General features: G+C 39.8%; 1 non-coding gene across 1 annotated transcript; it reads left to right on the top strand.

The window, feature by feature from the left end:
- Window positions 1-7,462: 7,462 nt before the first annotated feature.
- On the top strand, window positions 7,463-7,565 carry LOC111773683 (U6 spliceosomal RNA). The gene has a single exon (XR_002808378.1). It is a non-coding gene; the product is annotated as a U6 spliceosomal RNA (small nuclear RNA).
- Window positions 7,566-15,326: the final 7,761 nt, after the last annotated feature.

Genomic DNA, 15,326 nt, shown 5'->3' on the forward strand with positions numbered 1-15,326 from the left:
GTTTGGATAAAGGATCAGTTCTGTAAATTAGGGATTCCAGAAGCTAAAATTAGCAGTATTCATGATTTAGAGAACAAAAGTTACTATTAAAACACTGTGCATAAAATGCTTCCACCGCTAATCCATATTATATGATGATGAGAGAAATGAGGTGAAATAGAAGATTAATGAAAAAATCAATGATAATTTCTGTCTTCTTACTAAATAAGAGTCGATTTGTATCATCACTATTAGCATCTAAGTATAAATGGGAATAAGATCAGGTCTAGAGGGAAAAGAGTTGTGCTGAATTTTATGGGTCAATGTAGGCAAAGCGTAGTGCTTAATTCCACAGCTTTCCACTTATGGTGTGACCACGCACCTTTTTTTCCATATCCAGACTAGATATTGAGCAAACTCTTTCTATACATCAAGAAAAAAATGCTGCGGAAATATATTTCTTATTTAATTTCTACTATTCTTTTAAATGGCAGTTTGCAGAATGCATCTGGGTGTACAGCTAATGACCCATGAGCAATAAGCAACTGTTTAAGTAAAATGCACTATGAAAAAGCTTTTACCAAACAGCATTTTAATATTTTAAATAGATTTTCCATTGCAGGCTCTTTGTAACTGGATTAGTTCTCTGATGTGTTCTGACAGAGCTGCGGTTACGGATACTCCATTAACTTTGTCTGTCATCTTATTTTCCCTAGTATCCAGCAGAACACCCTTATATTTCATAATTTGTATTGCTATCAGTGCTGATTTGTAAATGTGCAAATTATAATTAACAGTGGCTACTACTTCTATTAAATATTAAATCATTCTTGCAGCTTGTATTTTCCACAGCAGATGGAGCCCTGTGGTATGCAAATAGACTTCCCTTACATTGTCAGCAATTTTTAACCTATATTTTAGCTTAAAGAATACATTTTTTCCCTGTTTGCTGTCTGTTTTCTATAGCATTTAGGTTAATATTTATTTACCGCAGATCCTCTTTCTACCAATAAGAATTTCATGGACTATTACATCCCAGCACTGTGGTTTTGTTTCCCTTCATTAATAGCTCCTTAATCATCTAGCTTGCATGTAAGTACAAGAGCTTGTGATGCTGCAGGATGGCATAAGAAGCATTTAGTTATATTTTAATGTGTACAGCAGAAGCAAAAATGTTGGGCACACCATCATAGGTTTTAATTTGAAATCCAATCTAAGTGCACATTTTCCCCCCAGAATAAGCAAAAGCATTTAAGGTTTTATATTGTGTCTTAAACATTCTATTAAATGTCATCAGCCGATTCAGGAAAATGTATTGCAAAAATATTAGAGAAGTATAAAATGTGTAAATGTAATAGATGCTTGGGACATGGAGAGGAATGTGAAAGTGCAACATTTATCAGGTAACCATAAACCACTAAGAAACATTGATAGGAAGTAACATTCTTATGATATACAGTATCTTAAGCATGGACTCTTATTTCTGGTATTTATTGCAGTGCTGTTGTATTAAAAAACACTAATCCAGAATTATTGCAACCTTTCTTAGCTGTAGATTCCTAGAGTCTGAATATTTTGGTTGAGGAACGAGTTCTAACTTTCTTAACAATGAAAGGATATACACTCTTTAGGCCTGCTGGAATCAGAAGGTTGTTTCCTTGACAGGTTTTTAATGGCAAGTTAAGACTGCCAGGGAAAGCGTAGAACTCAAAGGCATTAACTGACAAATTAAGCAAAGAGTAATGAAAACTTCGATGTGTTTGAATCATCATTCATTGAACTGTAATTGCCTTAGCAGCAGAAAATTAAATTGTAACAAGTAAGGGTCTTGACACTTCCCGCAATTTCTAAAAAAAGTTTGTGCACGCTATGGAGGATAAACAGCAGTCACATGAAATACTGGATGTGAGTCTTTTTAATTAATTAATTATATTTATTTATTTTTTGGAATCAGTCATTCAATGCGACAGGCAAGGCTATTGTAACAGTCTGCTTTTTGGATTCTTTAACGTTGAAAAATTATTGTCTGTAGCAGATGATGCATTTATAAGTAGGGTCACGTTCAAGGTATGGGGCCTGTTGGTTTATGGAAACAATTAGAAATGACTTGCCAATTATATGATCGCCTTATCCCCCCACATTCTGGGGGAGGAAGAAAGATCAGGAACATGCAGAGACAATTATTCAGAGTTTGCCTTTATGGGTGTCATTTGGGGGTCCAATTGAAAGCATATTAGTTTATTCGAGACTGGCCAAAGAAAGCAGTCTCCAGGTAGTAGGTTTCTTTTCCTTCCAAGAATATCTTTATTGTTGTTGTTGTTTTTAAATGGTATGAATACCAGAGGGAGTACAGGAGACTCGGAAAGAAAAGCATATCTGTTTTTCTGTGGCTATCCTATAGGAGTCAAAACAGAGAGGACACAAAGCCTTTATAAAATAAAATTTTGGATTAATTGAAAGTTATAGCTATGGAGCCCACAAGAACAGCCTGACCACCCTTTCTGAGGGCTTTAGAGATTGTGAATTTCCCAACAGATAATGCTTCAGCTCCGGGTGGGAAGCTGTGACGAACGTTTGAGTGAGAAAATATGTGTCTGAGTTAGAGCATCTGCTTTCATTACTTAGTTTTCAAGAGGACATTGTGAGTCAAGGAAATGAGTGGGTTTTATCCTGGAAAGGATCCAGGGGAAACTAGATCTTCTTAAGAAGACAAAGGAAGAGCAGATTTTGGCAGCTCTGAGGAGGGAGCTGTGGGCGAGACTGAGTGGTCTGAGGACTGGCCGTGTTGTTCAGTGTTGAGCTCTGCTCAGGCTCCCCCAGCAGCACAGAGACCTGTTCAGGGCTCAGGGTTAACCCGTTTAAACTCCTCCCATTAAAATCTTCCAAAACGAGGTGCCCTAAAAGAATGCCTTTGCCTCAGATAGCTGTGCTTGACGGGGATTGCCTGGAGAGAAGGTCTCCACAGGACATTCACAAAAGCCTGGAAGAAGGAGCATAGTGGGAATGAAAAGGAACTGGACTCAGCTGTGGAACTGCAGACTTAAAGTTTAGGGAAGCGTCTCCATAAGGAGACTCAGTCTCAGAGTCAAGTAACTTCGTTAACGATTCATAAGTCATCTATGTTCAGAAAGAGAGGAGGGGATTTGCATATTCAAATAATCTATATATTTCCACAGCTTGAAAAAATAAAATGTAGGCCCGAGTGCAATAGGGTTGAATAGGTGTATGTTAATATACACATGAAAATCTGCACAGCAACGGAGACAATCAGACTAGTTTCTATCCTCTCTTTATCCCAGGGCAGAGGCTAACTAAAGATGGAGGTGTTGGGTAGATTGGAGAAAGAAGGGGAAACGAGACCCTTCTGGATGAACCAGATCAAAGGCTATTTTTGTTTTGTTTGCGCTTTGAATGCCTATGACAGGCTCTGGGGACCTCATACTATCAGTTTCTTCTCGCATTTACTAAAGCCAGTGTCCTCTCTGGACACTCCTCCCTTCCCTATGTATCACTATCTTTAGCCAGCAGCATCCACACAACCAGGTTTAGGTCTCTTGGCTTTTCTTCTTACTGTTTCCTATGAAAACTCCAATACTCAAGATCCATCATCATGGCCACCATAAGGCTAAAATGTAAAGCAGACAAAAGAGAATTCAAAGTTCTTTCATTCCCATTTTACCAGATCCTTCTTCCTAATACCTTCCCGTCACCTCCCTCAGTGACTGCAAGTAGAGCTGTCCTCCCGACATCCTTCACCCCTCAACCATCTTCTTCTTGGCCTCATCTAATTGTATAAGCTCTGTGGCCTGTGTCCCCAGTACCTTGTTAGGTTTATTTAATCTTATTTGGTAAATAAAATTAAGTAAGATGCTATTAACTGATAAAGGTCTTTGGATAACAATTGCCTTTTGATAGAAGTTTTCACTTGCAAGAGCCAAAGGAGGATGTTAGAGATCCTGTGCTAAGATGGTAGGACGGGAGCATCCTTTGTTTCCCTTCCCGTCATCAGTTTAACTACTTTGCCTATGAGGAGCTCTGGCCTTCTACTTAAAGTCCACGAGACTGCGTAGGGCTCCCAAACCAACGCCTTGTTTTAAAAAAAACCAGTGAAATAAATATCAGTCTTTTAGCATATCCTCCAAAGTAGTGCTTGGTCAGGATCTGTGGGCTTATACAAACCTAGTATTAGGCTTAAAATAAATAAACAGTAAATCTAAGTAAAATTACCCTGTAAGGTATTGAGCTTTACAAAAAATGTGAACTCTCCTTGACTTCTTCATGTTCCTGGGGTTTTACTATTTTTATGGATTCTGCTTCTGAAGACCCTGAATGTATTTTTTACAGACAAACATGTTCTCTGGAAAACCTGACTTGAGAGAAACTCCATGCAAGAAGCTTTGTTTCTGGGGTGGGGGCGTGCATGGTCCAATAAATTTGCAAAATGCCGTAGATGCTATCTAAATTTTGAGGATTTACAATGTGCGTTAGTGTAGCGAAGGTTCTGAGAAGTCCTGTAGTGAAAAAGCCTGTTTGAACTTGTTTAACTCAGCATTTCCTAAACGTGTATACTTCTTTCATGCACAACCTTCTGGGGAACTAGTTTTCCAGTTAACACAATTGTGAAGGATGGGGTGGTCCATGATGCTGTAGACATCTGCTTGTACTCTGATTATTTTAGCAGAAAAGAAGAGGGAATGGTGTCTTGGAAGACAATGTGTGAAGCACCTGTAAACACACCCATTTTTTAAAACTCATTCATTTATTCATTAAGAATTTACTAAGCACTGACCATGTAAACAAGATTGAATAAGGTGTTGGGGAGCTCCCCTCAAGAAACCTACTCCTTGTGTTGAGGTGTTCATAGGCATATTGGGAGACATTTAGATAATAAAAGTGGTCTAGATTGCACGTATGTGACTGAACCAATGATTGATGGTAAGAAGATTCTTCCAGTTGTTGAGTGTTGACTTCTTGGGATTTGCAGGGAGTACTGGTTGGTGATGACTACCACCCCATCTAAGGCACATCTGTGCAGACATCCAGACTCAGTAAACAACTGACCAAACAAAAAACATCATGCCAAAGATCTTTCATTCTGTTAAGGCCTTGAGTTGGAAGTAATATTTCCTTTCTCTATCATTAAGGAGGGAGCAGAGGGCTTGGACCCAGAGGACCTCAGTTTGAATCCTACCTCCATCTTTCATGGCCTTGTGGTTGGATACCTCCCTGACATGGCCAAGGCGCAGACGCTGAGGATCCAGTTATTCATGTTTTCCTGGTGTGAATCTGGGAAGATCCTGGGAGGATCTGATGAAAACAACTGTGTCTTTCATAAAGTGAAAAATTCTATGCAAATGTTAGGTATTGTTTCCGTTATTCTTGCTTTTATTATTCTTGGACCAATCAAAATAATTAAACAATATGCAAGGCATTACTTAAATGCTTTCCATTAATTTTCTCCCTTAATCTTTACAACAACCCTAAGTTTGAGATACTATAACTATTCCATTTTACAGATGAGAGACTGAGGCTTACAGAATTTAAATCAGGGGTTTAAGTAAAAGATCTGCCAGTTTTTAGTGTTCTACATCTTTGATATGTTCAGCAACTTTGGAATTCATTCTTTCATTCAGCCGGTATTATTAAGCACCTACTATCTGCTGTGTATTGTTTCAAGTTCTGGGTATACAGTAGTGAACAAATGGACTAAAACTTCTGTTCTTGTGGAATTTGAATTCTAGTGAGGGAAGAGACAATAAACATAATAAATATGTAAACTATGTAGGATGTTAGAAGGTGATGAGTGCTATGGAGGAAAAATAGAATAGGATACGGGGTAAGTGGGAGTGTGGGGAGAGGAGGTGAAATATAATTTAAAATACTTTGGATAGGGCTGCTTGTTGAGAAGGTGACTGTTGAGCAAAGATTTGAAGGAGGCGAGGGAATGAGTCATGTGGATATTGGAGAGAAGAGTGTTCTGCTCGGAAGGACAAATAGTGCGAAGGTCCCAAGGTGTCAATATGTTGGCATGTTTGACAAACAGTGTGGCCAGCAGAACTGGAGTACAGTGAGCAAGGGGGAGCGTAAGAAACGGATCAAGAGCAGATGGTGGAGGGGCCATAGACCACTGGCAGGGCTCTGGCTTGCTCTATTCACAGAATGGGAGACTCAGAGGATTTTGAGCAGAGAAATGACATGATCTGATGTATATTTTAAAAGGATCGCTTTGGCCATTTTGTTGAGAATACTCTCTAGGGGTTAAAGGTGGAAGCAGGGAAATCAAAAACTGCTCATTCCTGGTACAGAATGAAGTGAATTAGAACGTGCTTCCAAATCTCATTTAGTGTACATTAAACTCGGTTAGTTCATTTTCCATATAGCAAAATGAGTAAGCTGAGGAGGCCTGTTTGAATACCTATTTATCTTGGCCAAATACTTTCTTCTAGCATCTTGAAGTCATTTATTTGGTCATGTTGGTGCTATAACCAAAATGAGTTTTTCTATAATAGTGACATAAATCCTGGAATTCCGATAGAAGATTGGATTAAATAGGACCTTTTTTTTTTTTTTGGTGGGTGGTACATTCTAACTACTTCTTATCACAACTGGTATAATTTCTAATGCAGACTGGGTAGTGATTTGAAATCACGATCTATCCAGGTTCCATCTGAAGGTAGAATATAGGATAGGATCAGAGCCACGATCTTTGGAAAACAAAGCATGGAAAACTGAGACAGTGGGAATTTGAATCCGTTTTGAATAATCATTGATATTATTATCCAATCCCTAGTCTTTGGATCCACACGCTGAACCTAGATGAGGAATTCGATGCTGCTGTTCTTATTGAGCTGATAGAACTGGAATCACATATACTGTGGTAAGCTCATTTATGGATATTTGAATGACTTTATGGACCATGCTTGGGTTAATGATAGGGCAGAAATTCCATTAAAGCAGAATACTATTAGTTAATCCATTGGTGACATGCATTAGTGATACTTGAAAAGTTATACAGTAGTGGGGACTTTTATCGTTTTAGCTCATCCCCCTATTAAGATTTGTAGGTGTTTTATATGAACTTAAGATTCTCCCATTCACCCTCAGTGACTCAAATCCTTTTAACCCACCAGGAGACACACCCAAGAAAGCTTTCTGTTAATGCAACAAGACTGTCTTGTTTTCTTTCAAAATGCAATACCGTTACTTGGAATTACAAGTCTACTGTGTGACAAGCAGCATCCTCAGTTGAAATACAGATTGCACAGTTTATTGGAAATGTGAATCATATTTTCTTTATTTACTCAAGGGGTCGTGATTGGGAGTGGAAGTGCAGCAAAGAGAGGAGACTTTTCTAGAAAGTATTAGATTATTCTGAAGTCCTTCCTCTTCACATCTGATTTATCTCTTGCTGAGAATTAACCAATACGTGCATGGGAGATATGCTCAGACAATGACAGTCAATTACCCGTTAGAAATATCTGTGGCGCTCACCCTGAAGCCCATATACTAAAAAATTTGAATGATACAGATTATCATGGGCCCTGCGCAAGGATGACACACAAGTTTGTGAAGCCTTCCATATTTTTAAACTAAGCTTATTGTGGAAGTCATTTTGCAATACATATACATATCAAATCATTAAGTCGTATACCTTAAACTTCTACAATGTTATATGTCAATTATATCTCAATAAAATTGGGGGAAAAAAGAAATATTTGTGTTTGGAGGGAGGGCCAAAGGGACGGGTAAGGCTGTCCTATGTTTTAAGACTGTGGTTAGGAATTTAACAAGAAATTGAAAATGCAAATACTGTATTAAGCCCGTGTGTAGGTACCTGAAATCTGGCATCATTTTAAAACAAAGTGGTTAAGAAGGTATAAATGTTAGTATTCCATTGCCATCCCTGCCACCACAAATCTACAGCCTACTATTTTCCTACCATACGTTTCCTAATGATGCTTCTGTTGATAGAAAGCCCCAGTCATTTTTTATTAATGGATGCTGTGACTTCTTCCCACTCTCTTTCCATTGGCACAGCATTTACTGATTAAGGATGCTGGGTGAGTCAGAATATTCCTTGCATAATGATTGGTTACTTGGAATGGGGACCAGCTCTTCCTTTGTGATAAAGAACAGTGTATATAAATAAGGGTAAGAGATTTTCTTGATGTTCAAGGTCTTTGGTCTCTGAGTTACAGACTATAAATTTCCCGGGCCACATTCTTGATGCAGAACTTCCACTGAAGTCAACAGAAGTTTTGTAAAAAAATTAATGGCAGGAAAATGCACTATTATTATTTATTATTATTTCTTTTTGACTGCTCTGAAGATAATTTGGTGCATAAAGTATTGAAGTTTTGAGTTTTTCCAATGACTCATTTTCATGCAAATGTTTATCACATTTCTGGGTATTGTTTTCCTCTATCATATATATTTCCATCTTCCATGGGTAAATCAACATCTTCATCCATATTGCACATTCAGCAGCTGTAAATTCAGCCTGTATTCTCATTAAATGTTACGAATATGTGATTTTCATTTATGATTTTAGTGGGTGTTTCTGAAATTTCCACGGCAGCATCTGGCTGGGAAACAGTGTCTGTGAATCAGAATTACTACACCTAATTTTTTTTTCTATGTACTCGTTTTTCTATTCCTTTGCCAGCAAACAGGAGGCAATTTGGATTCTTTTCTACCCTAATTCTCAGAGACCCCCTCCCATGTACAGACTTTAGGTTTGCTTTTGCTTTTCCTCTTATACATGGTTTAGGGAACAATGGAAACAAATCTTGAGTCCCCTCCCCTTCCTCGCTGTCAACACTCACATTGAAGCCACCACTATGGTGTAATCAGACCAGGGCAAGCGCCTCTGAAGAGGTTTTTCACTATGTTTGGTTTCAGTCCCCTCTAATCTCTCACTGCTCCTGTTAGAATGATCAAAAATGCAGAGATTACTCCACTTCTCCCTGCTTAACCCCTTCTCATTGTCCTTGGGATAAAGACCAAATTCTTAAACACAGCTCACAGAGCTCTACATACTGTGCTCCATACCTGCCTCTCCAGACAATTGTTCCACCCTCTCCCCTCTCTATGTTCTAATTGCAGGGACCTGGGTTCAGATCCCACATCACCACTTTCTTTCACCTCTGGACCTTTATGCGGGCTCTTCCCTTTGCTTGGCCCACTATCCCACTCCACACACTCTTGAACATATCCTATTCATCCTTCAAGTCTCACCTTAAACTCCCCTCTTCTGAGCGGCCAGTCCTACTGCCATTGATGGGCTCCACATTCCCATGGTATCCTGCCCTCGACTTTTCAAAGCAGCCATCACAGCTGACTTTTTGTTTAATGTCTATCTTCCCCACTAGATCACTTTCTTTATGAGGCTGACGACCACGTCTGTGTTGTTTATTGCTCTATCCCCAGCACCTTGCATATAAAAGGCGTTTGGGCACCACATAGGTATGTAATAAATGTTTAGGGACTTTACATTAGTCTTCATTCCACTGCTGTCCTCAGTTACTCTTCTCCACTGCTAACATTGGGTGAGTGTTCATCTCTTTCCAAGGAGATGGTGAGAAAAGCCCTTCTTTTGAGATTGCATAGATACTCATCTTCTTTTTCTGTCCTCTCTGGAGCTACTTCCTGATGGTAATTTTCACCCTAAGAGCTCACTCTTCTTTGGAGCATCTGAAACATCCACATGTGAATGGGAAATCACTAGCCTGGGAGATGGGAGGCTTGAGTTTGAATTTGCCTATGATATTAGCCAGGCTTTTAACCCTGGGCAAGTTGCTTAATCTCTCTGGTCATTATTCCTCTAGGCCACAAAATGTGATGAACAGACTAGACTGAATCTACAGGCTCCTCCGTGATGCTAAGAAGGCATTTCGTGCACTTTAGGGAAGAGTTCGCCCACGGTCCTGGAGTATAGAAGAGAAAATGATTGAAAGTGGTCAAATGGAAATTCAGCATATCTTCCTAGAGGAACTGTTAGATTTTGACCTGGAGAGGGCCGAGGATAGGCTGTCTGTTTCCTCCAACGTGCGCCCTCCTTCTCCCCATTCCTCTGTGAGTCACAGCAACCCTCGGCAGTGGCTCAGAGAGTGAACTGATGGCGGACACATATGAAACATTCTCTCACATGGATTAGTGGCAACCCAGGACAGTGTAGGGCCACATGGTTGAGGGGTGTGTGTGTGTATGTGTGTGCGCACAGAAGGGGGGTGTGTTGGGATGATTGGTATTGCCTGCCATCTAATCATAGTGTCTTTATTTATAGAATAGCCACACTCCTAAAGAATGTTTAATGTATAATTAGTGAAAAAGCATAAGATTTAGACTGACCAGGGTTTAAATTCTAGCTCCATTACTTTGTTGTGCATGTGCGTGTATGAGAGAGAGAGAGGGAGAGAGAGGAAGATCCAAGGAAATTAATTTGATTTCTGTGAGTCTCAGTTTCCTCCTCTACACATTTATGGTAGTAACTATGTCATGGATTTGTTTAAGAATTTTTCTCTTTTTTGGTGAGGAAGATTTACCCTGAGCTAACATCTGTGCCAGTCTTCCTCTGTGCTGTATGTGCATTGCTGCCACAGCATGGCTGACAAGTGGTGTAGGTCCATGCTTGGGATCCAAACCCATGAACCGGGGCAGCTGAAGTGGAGTGTGCTGAACTCAACCGCTAGGCCACGGGGCTGGCCCCTGTTTGAGAATTTTTAAAAGATAATATTCATCAGATGGGTTATTTGTGTCTATGTAGAATGCCTTCCCTCTCCCTCTGATAACAGTTCACTTCTACTTAGATCATGTCTGTGATGCGAGGGGCTGCCAATCAAGTAGGAACTGGTTGCTCTACAGAAACCCAGCTCCACTCTCCTCGCAGCAAGGGACCTGCAGATGAACTGAACCGGGCCAATCAGGGCATAGCTTTGAATCGTTGAAGTCCAAGCTGAAGCTTTCTGGTAGTGAAGGTGAGAAAATGCAGACTCAGAAGCTTCTGGCAGCTGGGGTCCTAGCTTCTCGGAGAATCCTGATTAGCAGTAAGAGAAGACATGGATAAAGGCGAGGTAACGACTGGGGAGGAAGGATCCTGGTACCATCAAATCTTTGGTTCTAGTCATTACTAATTACATTCTTATTCTTCTTTGTCATATGAGTCAATAAATTTGCCTTTTCGCCTAAGCCAGCTCAAATCGCATGCCTGTAATTTACATATCAAAGAGTCAGAACTAATAGAGTAGCATATTGCAGATCCTGAGGGGACCTTAGTTCTCTTCTTCACACAAATATGATCTTATTTTGTGTTTCCTCTAAGGATAGGCCCAGGCATCATGGATTGAAAAAATCAAGAGTTTCTATATCCTGAATTCCAAGTTTTTAGTAAATCAGTGATCGCTCCTTTTACTTTCCACCACGGATTTAACTACTAATCCAAACAATATTTTTTTATATTTTGGGCCTTTAAAAATATAACAAGTGTGGATACTTAAATTTGTTAATGTATACTGTTGCCGGAGTGTAGCATTCACACAATATTTCTAGGTGGTGATTTTGTAATAAGTATCCAAAAGTTTTGCTTAAATTCTTTCACTAATCAATTCCACTTCTAGTATTCTATCCTATGGAAGCAAGCCTGGTTGTGAACAAAGATATATGTGCAAATTTGTTTGTTGTAGTTTAATTTGTAAGAATGAAAAATGAAACAATTTAATGAATGTCCAAATCTTAGGGGTTATTGAAGTCCTATACAACCTTTTAAATAAGTTTTAGAATATTTGATGACATAAGAAAACTCTGATGATATATTTTTCAGTGAAAGATAAAGAGGTTATAAAAGAGTATATACAATATAATTTTGATTTGTAATACACACACACATACAAAAAGACTATGTGTGTGTTTAGAACCATATAACAAAAATACCAACAGTGGCTCTTCCCTTTGTTGTTGTTGGTGCCATTGAGACTGTTCCAACTCCTAGAGACCCTGTGTATAGCAGAGTTGAATCCTGTCTCATCATTTTGCACCATCCTCCGACCTTCTGCTATTATATCAGACAATGGTCCACTGCTATTCATAGAGTTTTTATGGCCAATTTTTTCAGAAGTGCATGGTCAAGTCCTTCCTAGTCCGTTTAGTCTGGAAGCTCCACTGAAACCTGTCCACCATGGCTGACCCTGAGGGTATTTGAAATACTGATGACATAGTTTTTAGCATCATAGCAACACTAGCTGCTACAGTATGACGACTGAAAGATGGGCGGTCTGGGAAACGAGCTCGGGCCACAGAAGTGAGAGCGCCTAATCTTAACTACTAGGCCACCAGGGCTGGTGGCTGTTCCCTAGGCAATTGGATTGCTGGTGTATGGAAGACATTGTGATTGACTCCCCAGTATCCATCCCTTTATCCCCCCTACCTCCACATCACGTCCAGTAGCCATGTAGTTTGGTAAGGTTGACCTTCACCTTGAGTTCTGCAGGTAGTCCATCATTGAGTGAAGTCAATTAGCACAATCCCATCTCTTTAGTTATGGTTATTAGGTTAGAGGTGGACACATAATCCAGGCCAAGTCATTTAGTGCAAAGCATTTCCTTGGCATTAATATCTGGTTCAGAGCTAGGCATATGATTTCATTTGATCTAATCAGAAGGAGTTGAAAGATTTTTATTAAATAGTTTGGTGGGAGGACCCATTCTCTCTCCCTGACCCTGGATGAGGTAACATGGAGTCCTAGGTGATGTTGGAAGAAATTTTGTGACCATAGGGGAAAGCTGGCCTTAAAGTGAACTGACACACAGGAAAAAGAGCAGAGGTGGAATGAAACCTTGTATCTGGTGGCCTTGTCACATCTCTAAATCAAAACAGCACTAAAGCCTGCCCTAATTTTAGAATGCGCTAACATTTACCAAATTATTTAGGCTAGATTGCATTGAGGTTTTAATTACATGAAAATGAAACAGATCAAATTTAATTAAAGTGGTTTTCATTTTATTCTTTATGTTTTCTAGTATTTTAAAAAGACTTTATGCACTTAACATATATTGCTTTCATAATTAGAAAGATTATTTATTTTTTAAAAATTACTATTAGCTAAAAACTGAGACCAACAAAGACCCATTAAGTCAGTGTGTATTCTCTCTTTACTCACTCTCCCCCTTCTTCTGAACCTGATTCAATTCTCTTCCCCAAATTCCCACCAGAACCCGAGAAGCCAACAAAATGTCAAAATTTTGTCACTCCATTAATTAGGAAACTTGAATTGGGTGAGGCACAACCTACATTCTGTGAAATTGATTGGCAAGTGACTGGCAGAGCTACCCTCTAGCTAACAGGGCAATGGCAGACATGGGATTGATTACCCCTGTTTATCATCATGTGGCTCGTTCTAACATATAGAAACCTGGGAGGATTCACAGAGACACTGGTTACTGAATGCTGACTGAAGAAGCTCCAAAGCCAGGATAAAAGTCACTTGCCTAATTCAGTGTGGTCAAAGGAAGAAACTCCAGGAGCAATGTGAATCGCAAAAGCTAGAAGTAAATTTAAACCAGGCACATATTCACATCTAATGAGTTACAGTCGTATTAAACTGGTTAGAACATAAAGCACGATGCATTGGAGAGAGGGCACTTTTTGAGGGAGATGAGCCTTCGGCAAACAGTGGGTAGAGAGAAGCAGTCTGGAATTCTATCGAGAAGGTGATTTAGGAATGGAACTGGAGAGGAACAAGGGAGCCAGTGGCCAACCATCTTTAAGATATCAGGTGGACAGCTATAATAAATACTGCTTTGAGGAAGAAGAATGCTCCATGGTAGAATCTAACGATGGCACCCTTACTGCTATTTCCCTGCACCCCATTGCTTCTGGTTCCAGATTATATACACTGTGGGGCTGACCCTAACTAGATGTGAAATCTTAGGCTAGCCACTTAACCTCAATGTCCTTGAATTTTCTCATCTGTAAAAGAGCTGAGAGTAGGACTGAGTACGTGTAAGGACTCTGCCTACTTTAAAATTCTACAGTTCTACAATTGGTCTATCCATCTGTCTGTCCTCACAAATCAGCCAATGAGGAGAGTCTTAGAAGCCAGCGCGCTCTGGAGCGCAGTGTTGTTTCCCTGCTGGTGAGGAACGCATCCTCCCACAGCGGTGCTCTCAGAGAGGCAGGGGGCTTTTGAAGTCGACGCGGCTCTCCTTGCAGCTGCTCTGCAGAGGGGAAAAAAACCCTGGGTTTTAAAGAAGCAAATGGTCGTGTTTTTTTTTTTTTTTTTTTTTTTTTAAAGAAAATTAACTCACAGCTGCAAGCAGCACAATGAAAGCACATTTTAAAATAATCAGATGCTTTTCGGGCCTCCTTCTGCTGCCAGAACAACTTCAGTCCGAGCTGCTGCCGGCTGCCTTTCAAGACTGCAGCCTCAGGCTCCGACTGTCCAGGGGTGAAGTGGGCTTCAAGCCGTTGGTGTCAGAAAAGAGGCAGGAAGTTTTGTGATCTCGGGGACCCTAAAGGCCTCAGCTGTTTGTTTGTTTGTTCTGTTCTAATTAGGATGCGCTATATATTTTTTGAAAGGCATCCGACAGCTAATAGGTTGTTTTTAAAGGGTCATTTCATTAAACACTTTAAGAAAATGTTTAGTGATCTTTTAAATTCCATTTAATCAATTAATCTTTTTTTTATAACGGTAAAAAATCTGAGCCTCAGCAGTCGCTGCAAGGTGCTTGAAGTGACCAGGGTCTAAAACCATGATAGTTTCTGAATTTCCACTACTCTCGGTACATTGATTTTTTAGGTTAGGATGCTATGTATTTAGAAGGTTAAAATAATCTACTTCACCATGATGTATCTGGATGTGAATTCCTGCATGTTGTTCAGGTGGCTGAATTGACCTTAGAAAAAAAGACATAATGGCATTGAATATTTTGAGAAAAGCCTAATCAAATACTTAACACATTGGAGAAACCGACTTTGCCTGAGAGAACTAAGATTCTCCATCATGAAGAGCTGAGACCAGGAATAACCTTGATCACAGGGCTGGGCACAGGGACTTATAGTCAAGTGACGTCAGGGCAAATCGCTTCTGGGCCATCTGTTAGTCATGTGACCCTGAGCAAGGCCTTGCATCTCCCAGATTTCTTGCCTGCACAGCAGACTTAATGATCACTACCTTACCTAATGTCGTGAGGACCAAATAGGAGTGTATGTACAGAGTGGGCATACTGTCTGCTCATATCAGGAGTCTAGTCTGACAATCATTTATTGAGCATCTACTATGTTTTCAATAAATGTTTCCTTTTATTTATTTTAAAGCACAAGTTTAGCTATCAAATCTCAGGAAGATAAGTGGG

The sequence above is a fragment of the Equus caballus genome, chromosome 5 (assembly GCF_041296265.1).
Source record: "Equus caballus isolate H_3958 breed thoroughbred chromosome 5, TB-T2T, whole genome shotgun sequence".
Taxonomy (NCBI): Eukaryota; Metazoa; Chordata; class Mammalia; order Perissodactyla; family Equidae; genus Equus; species Equus caballus.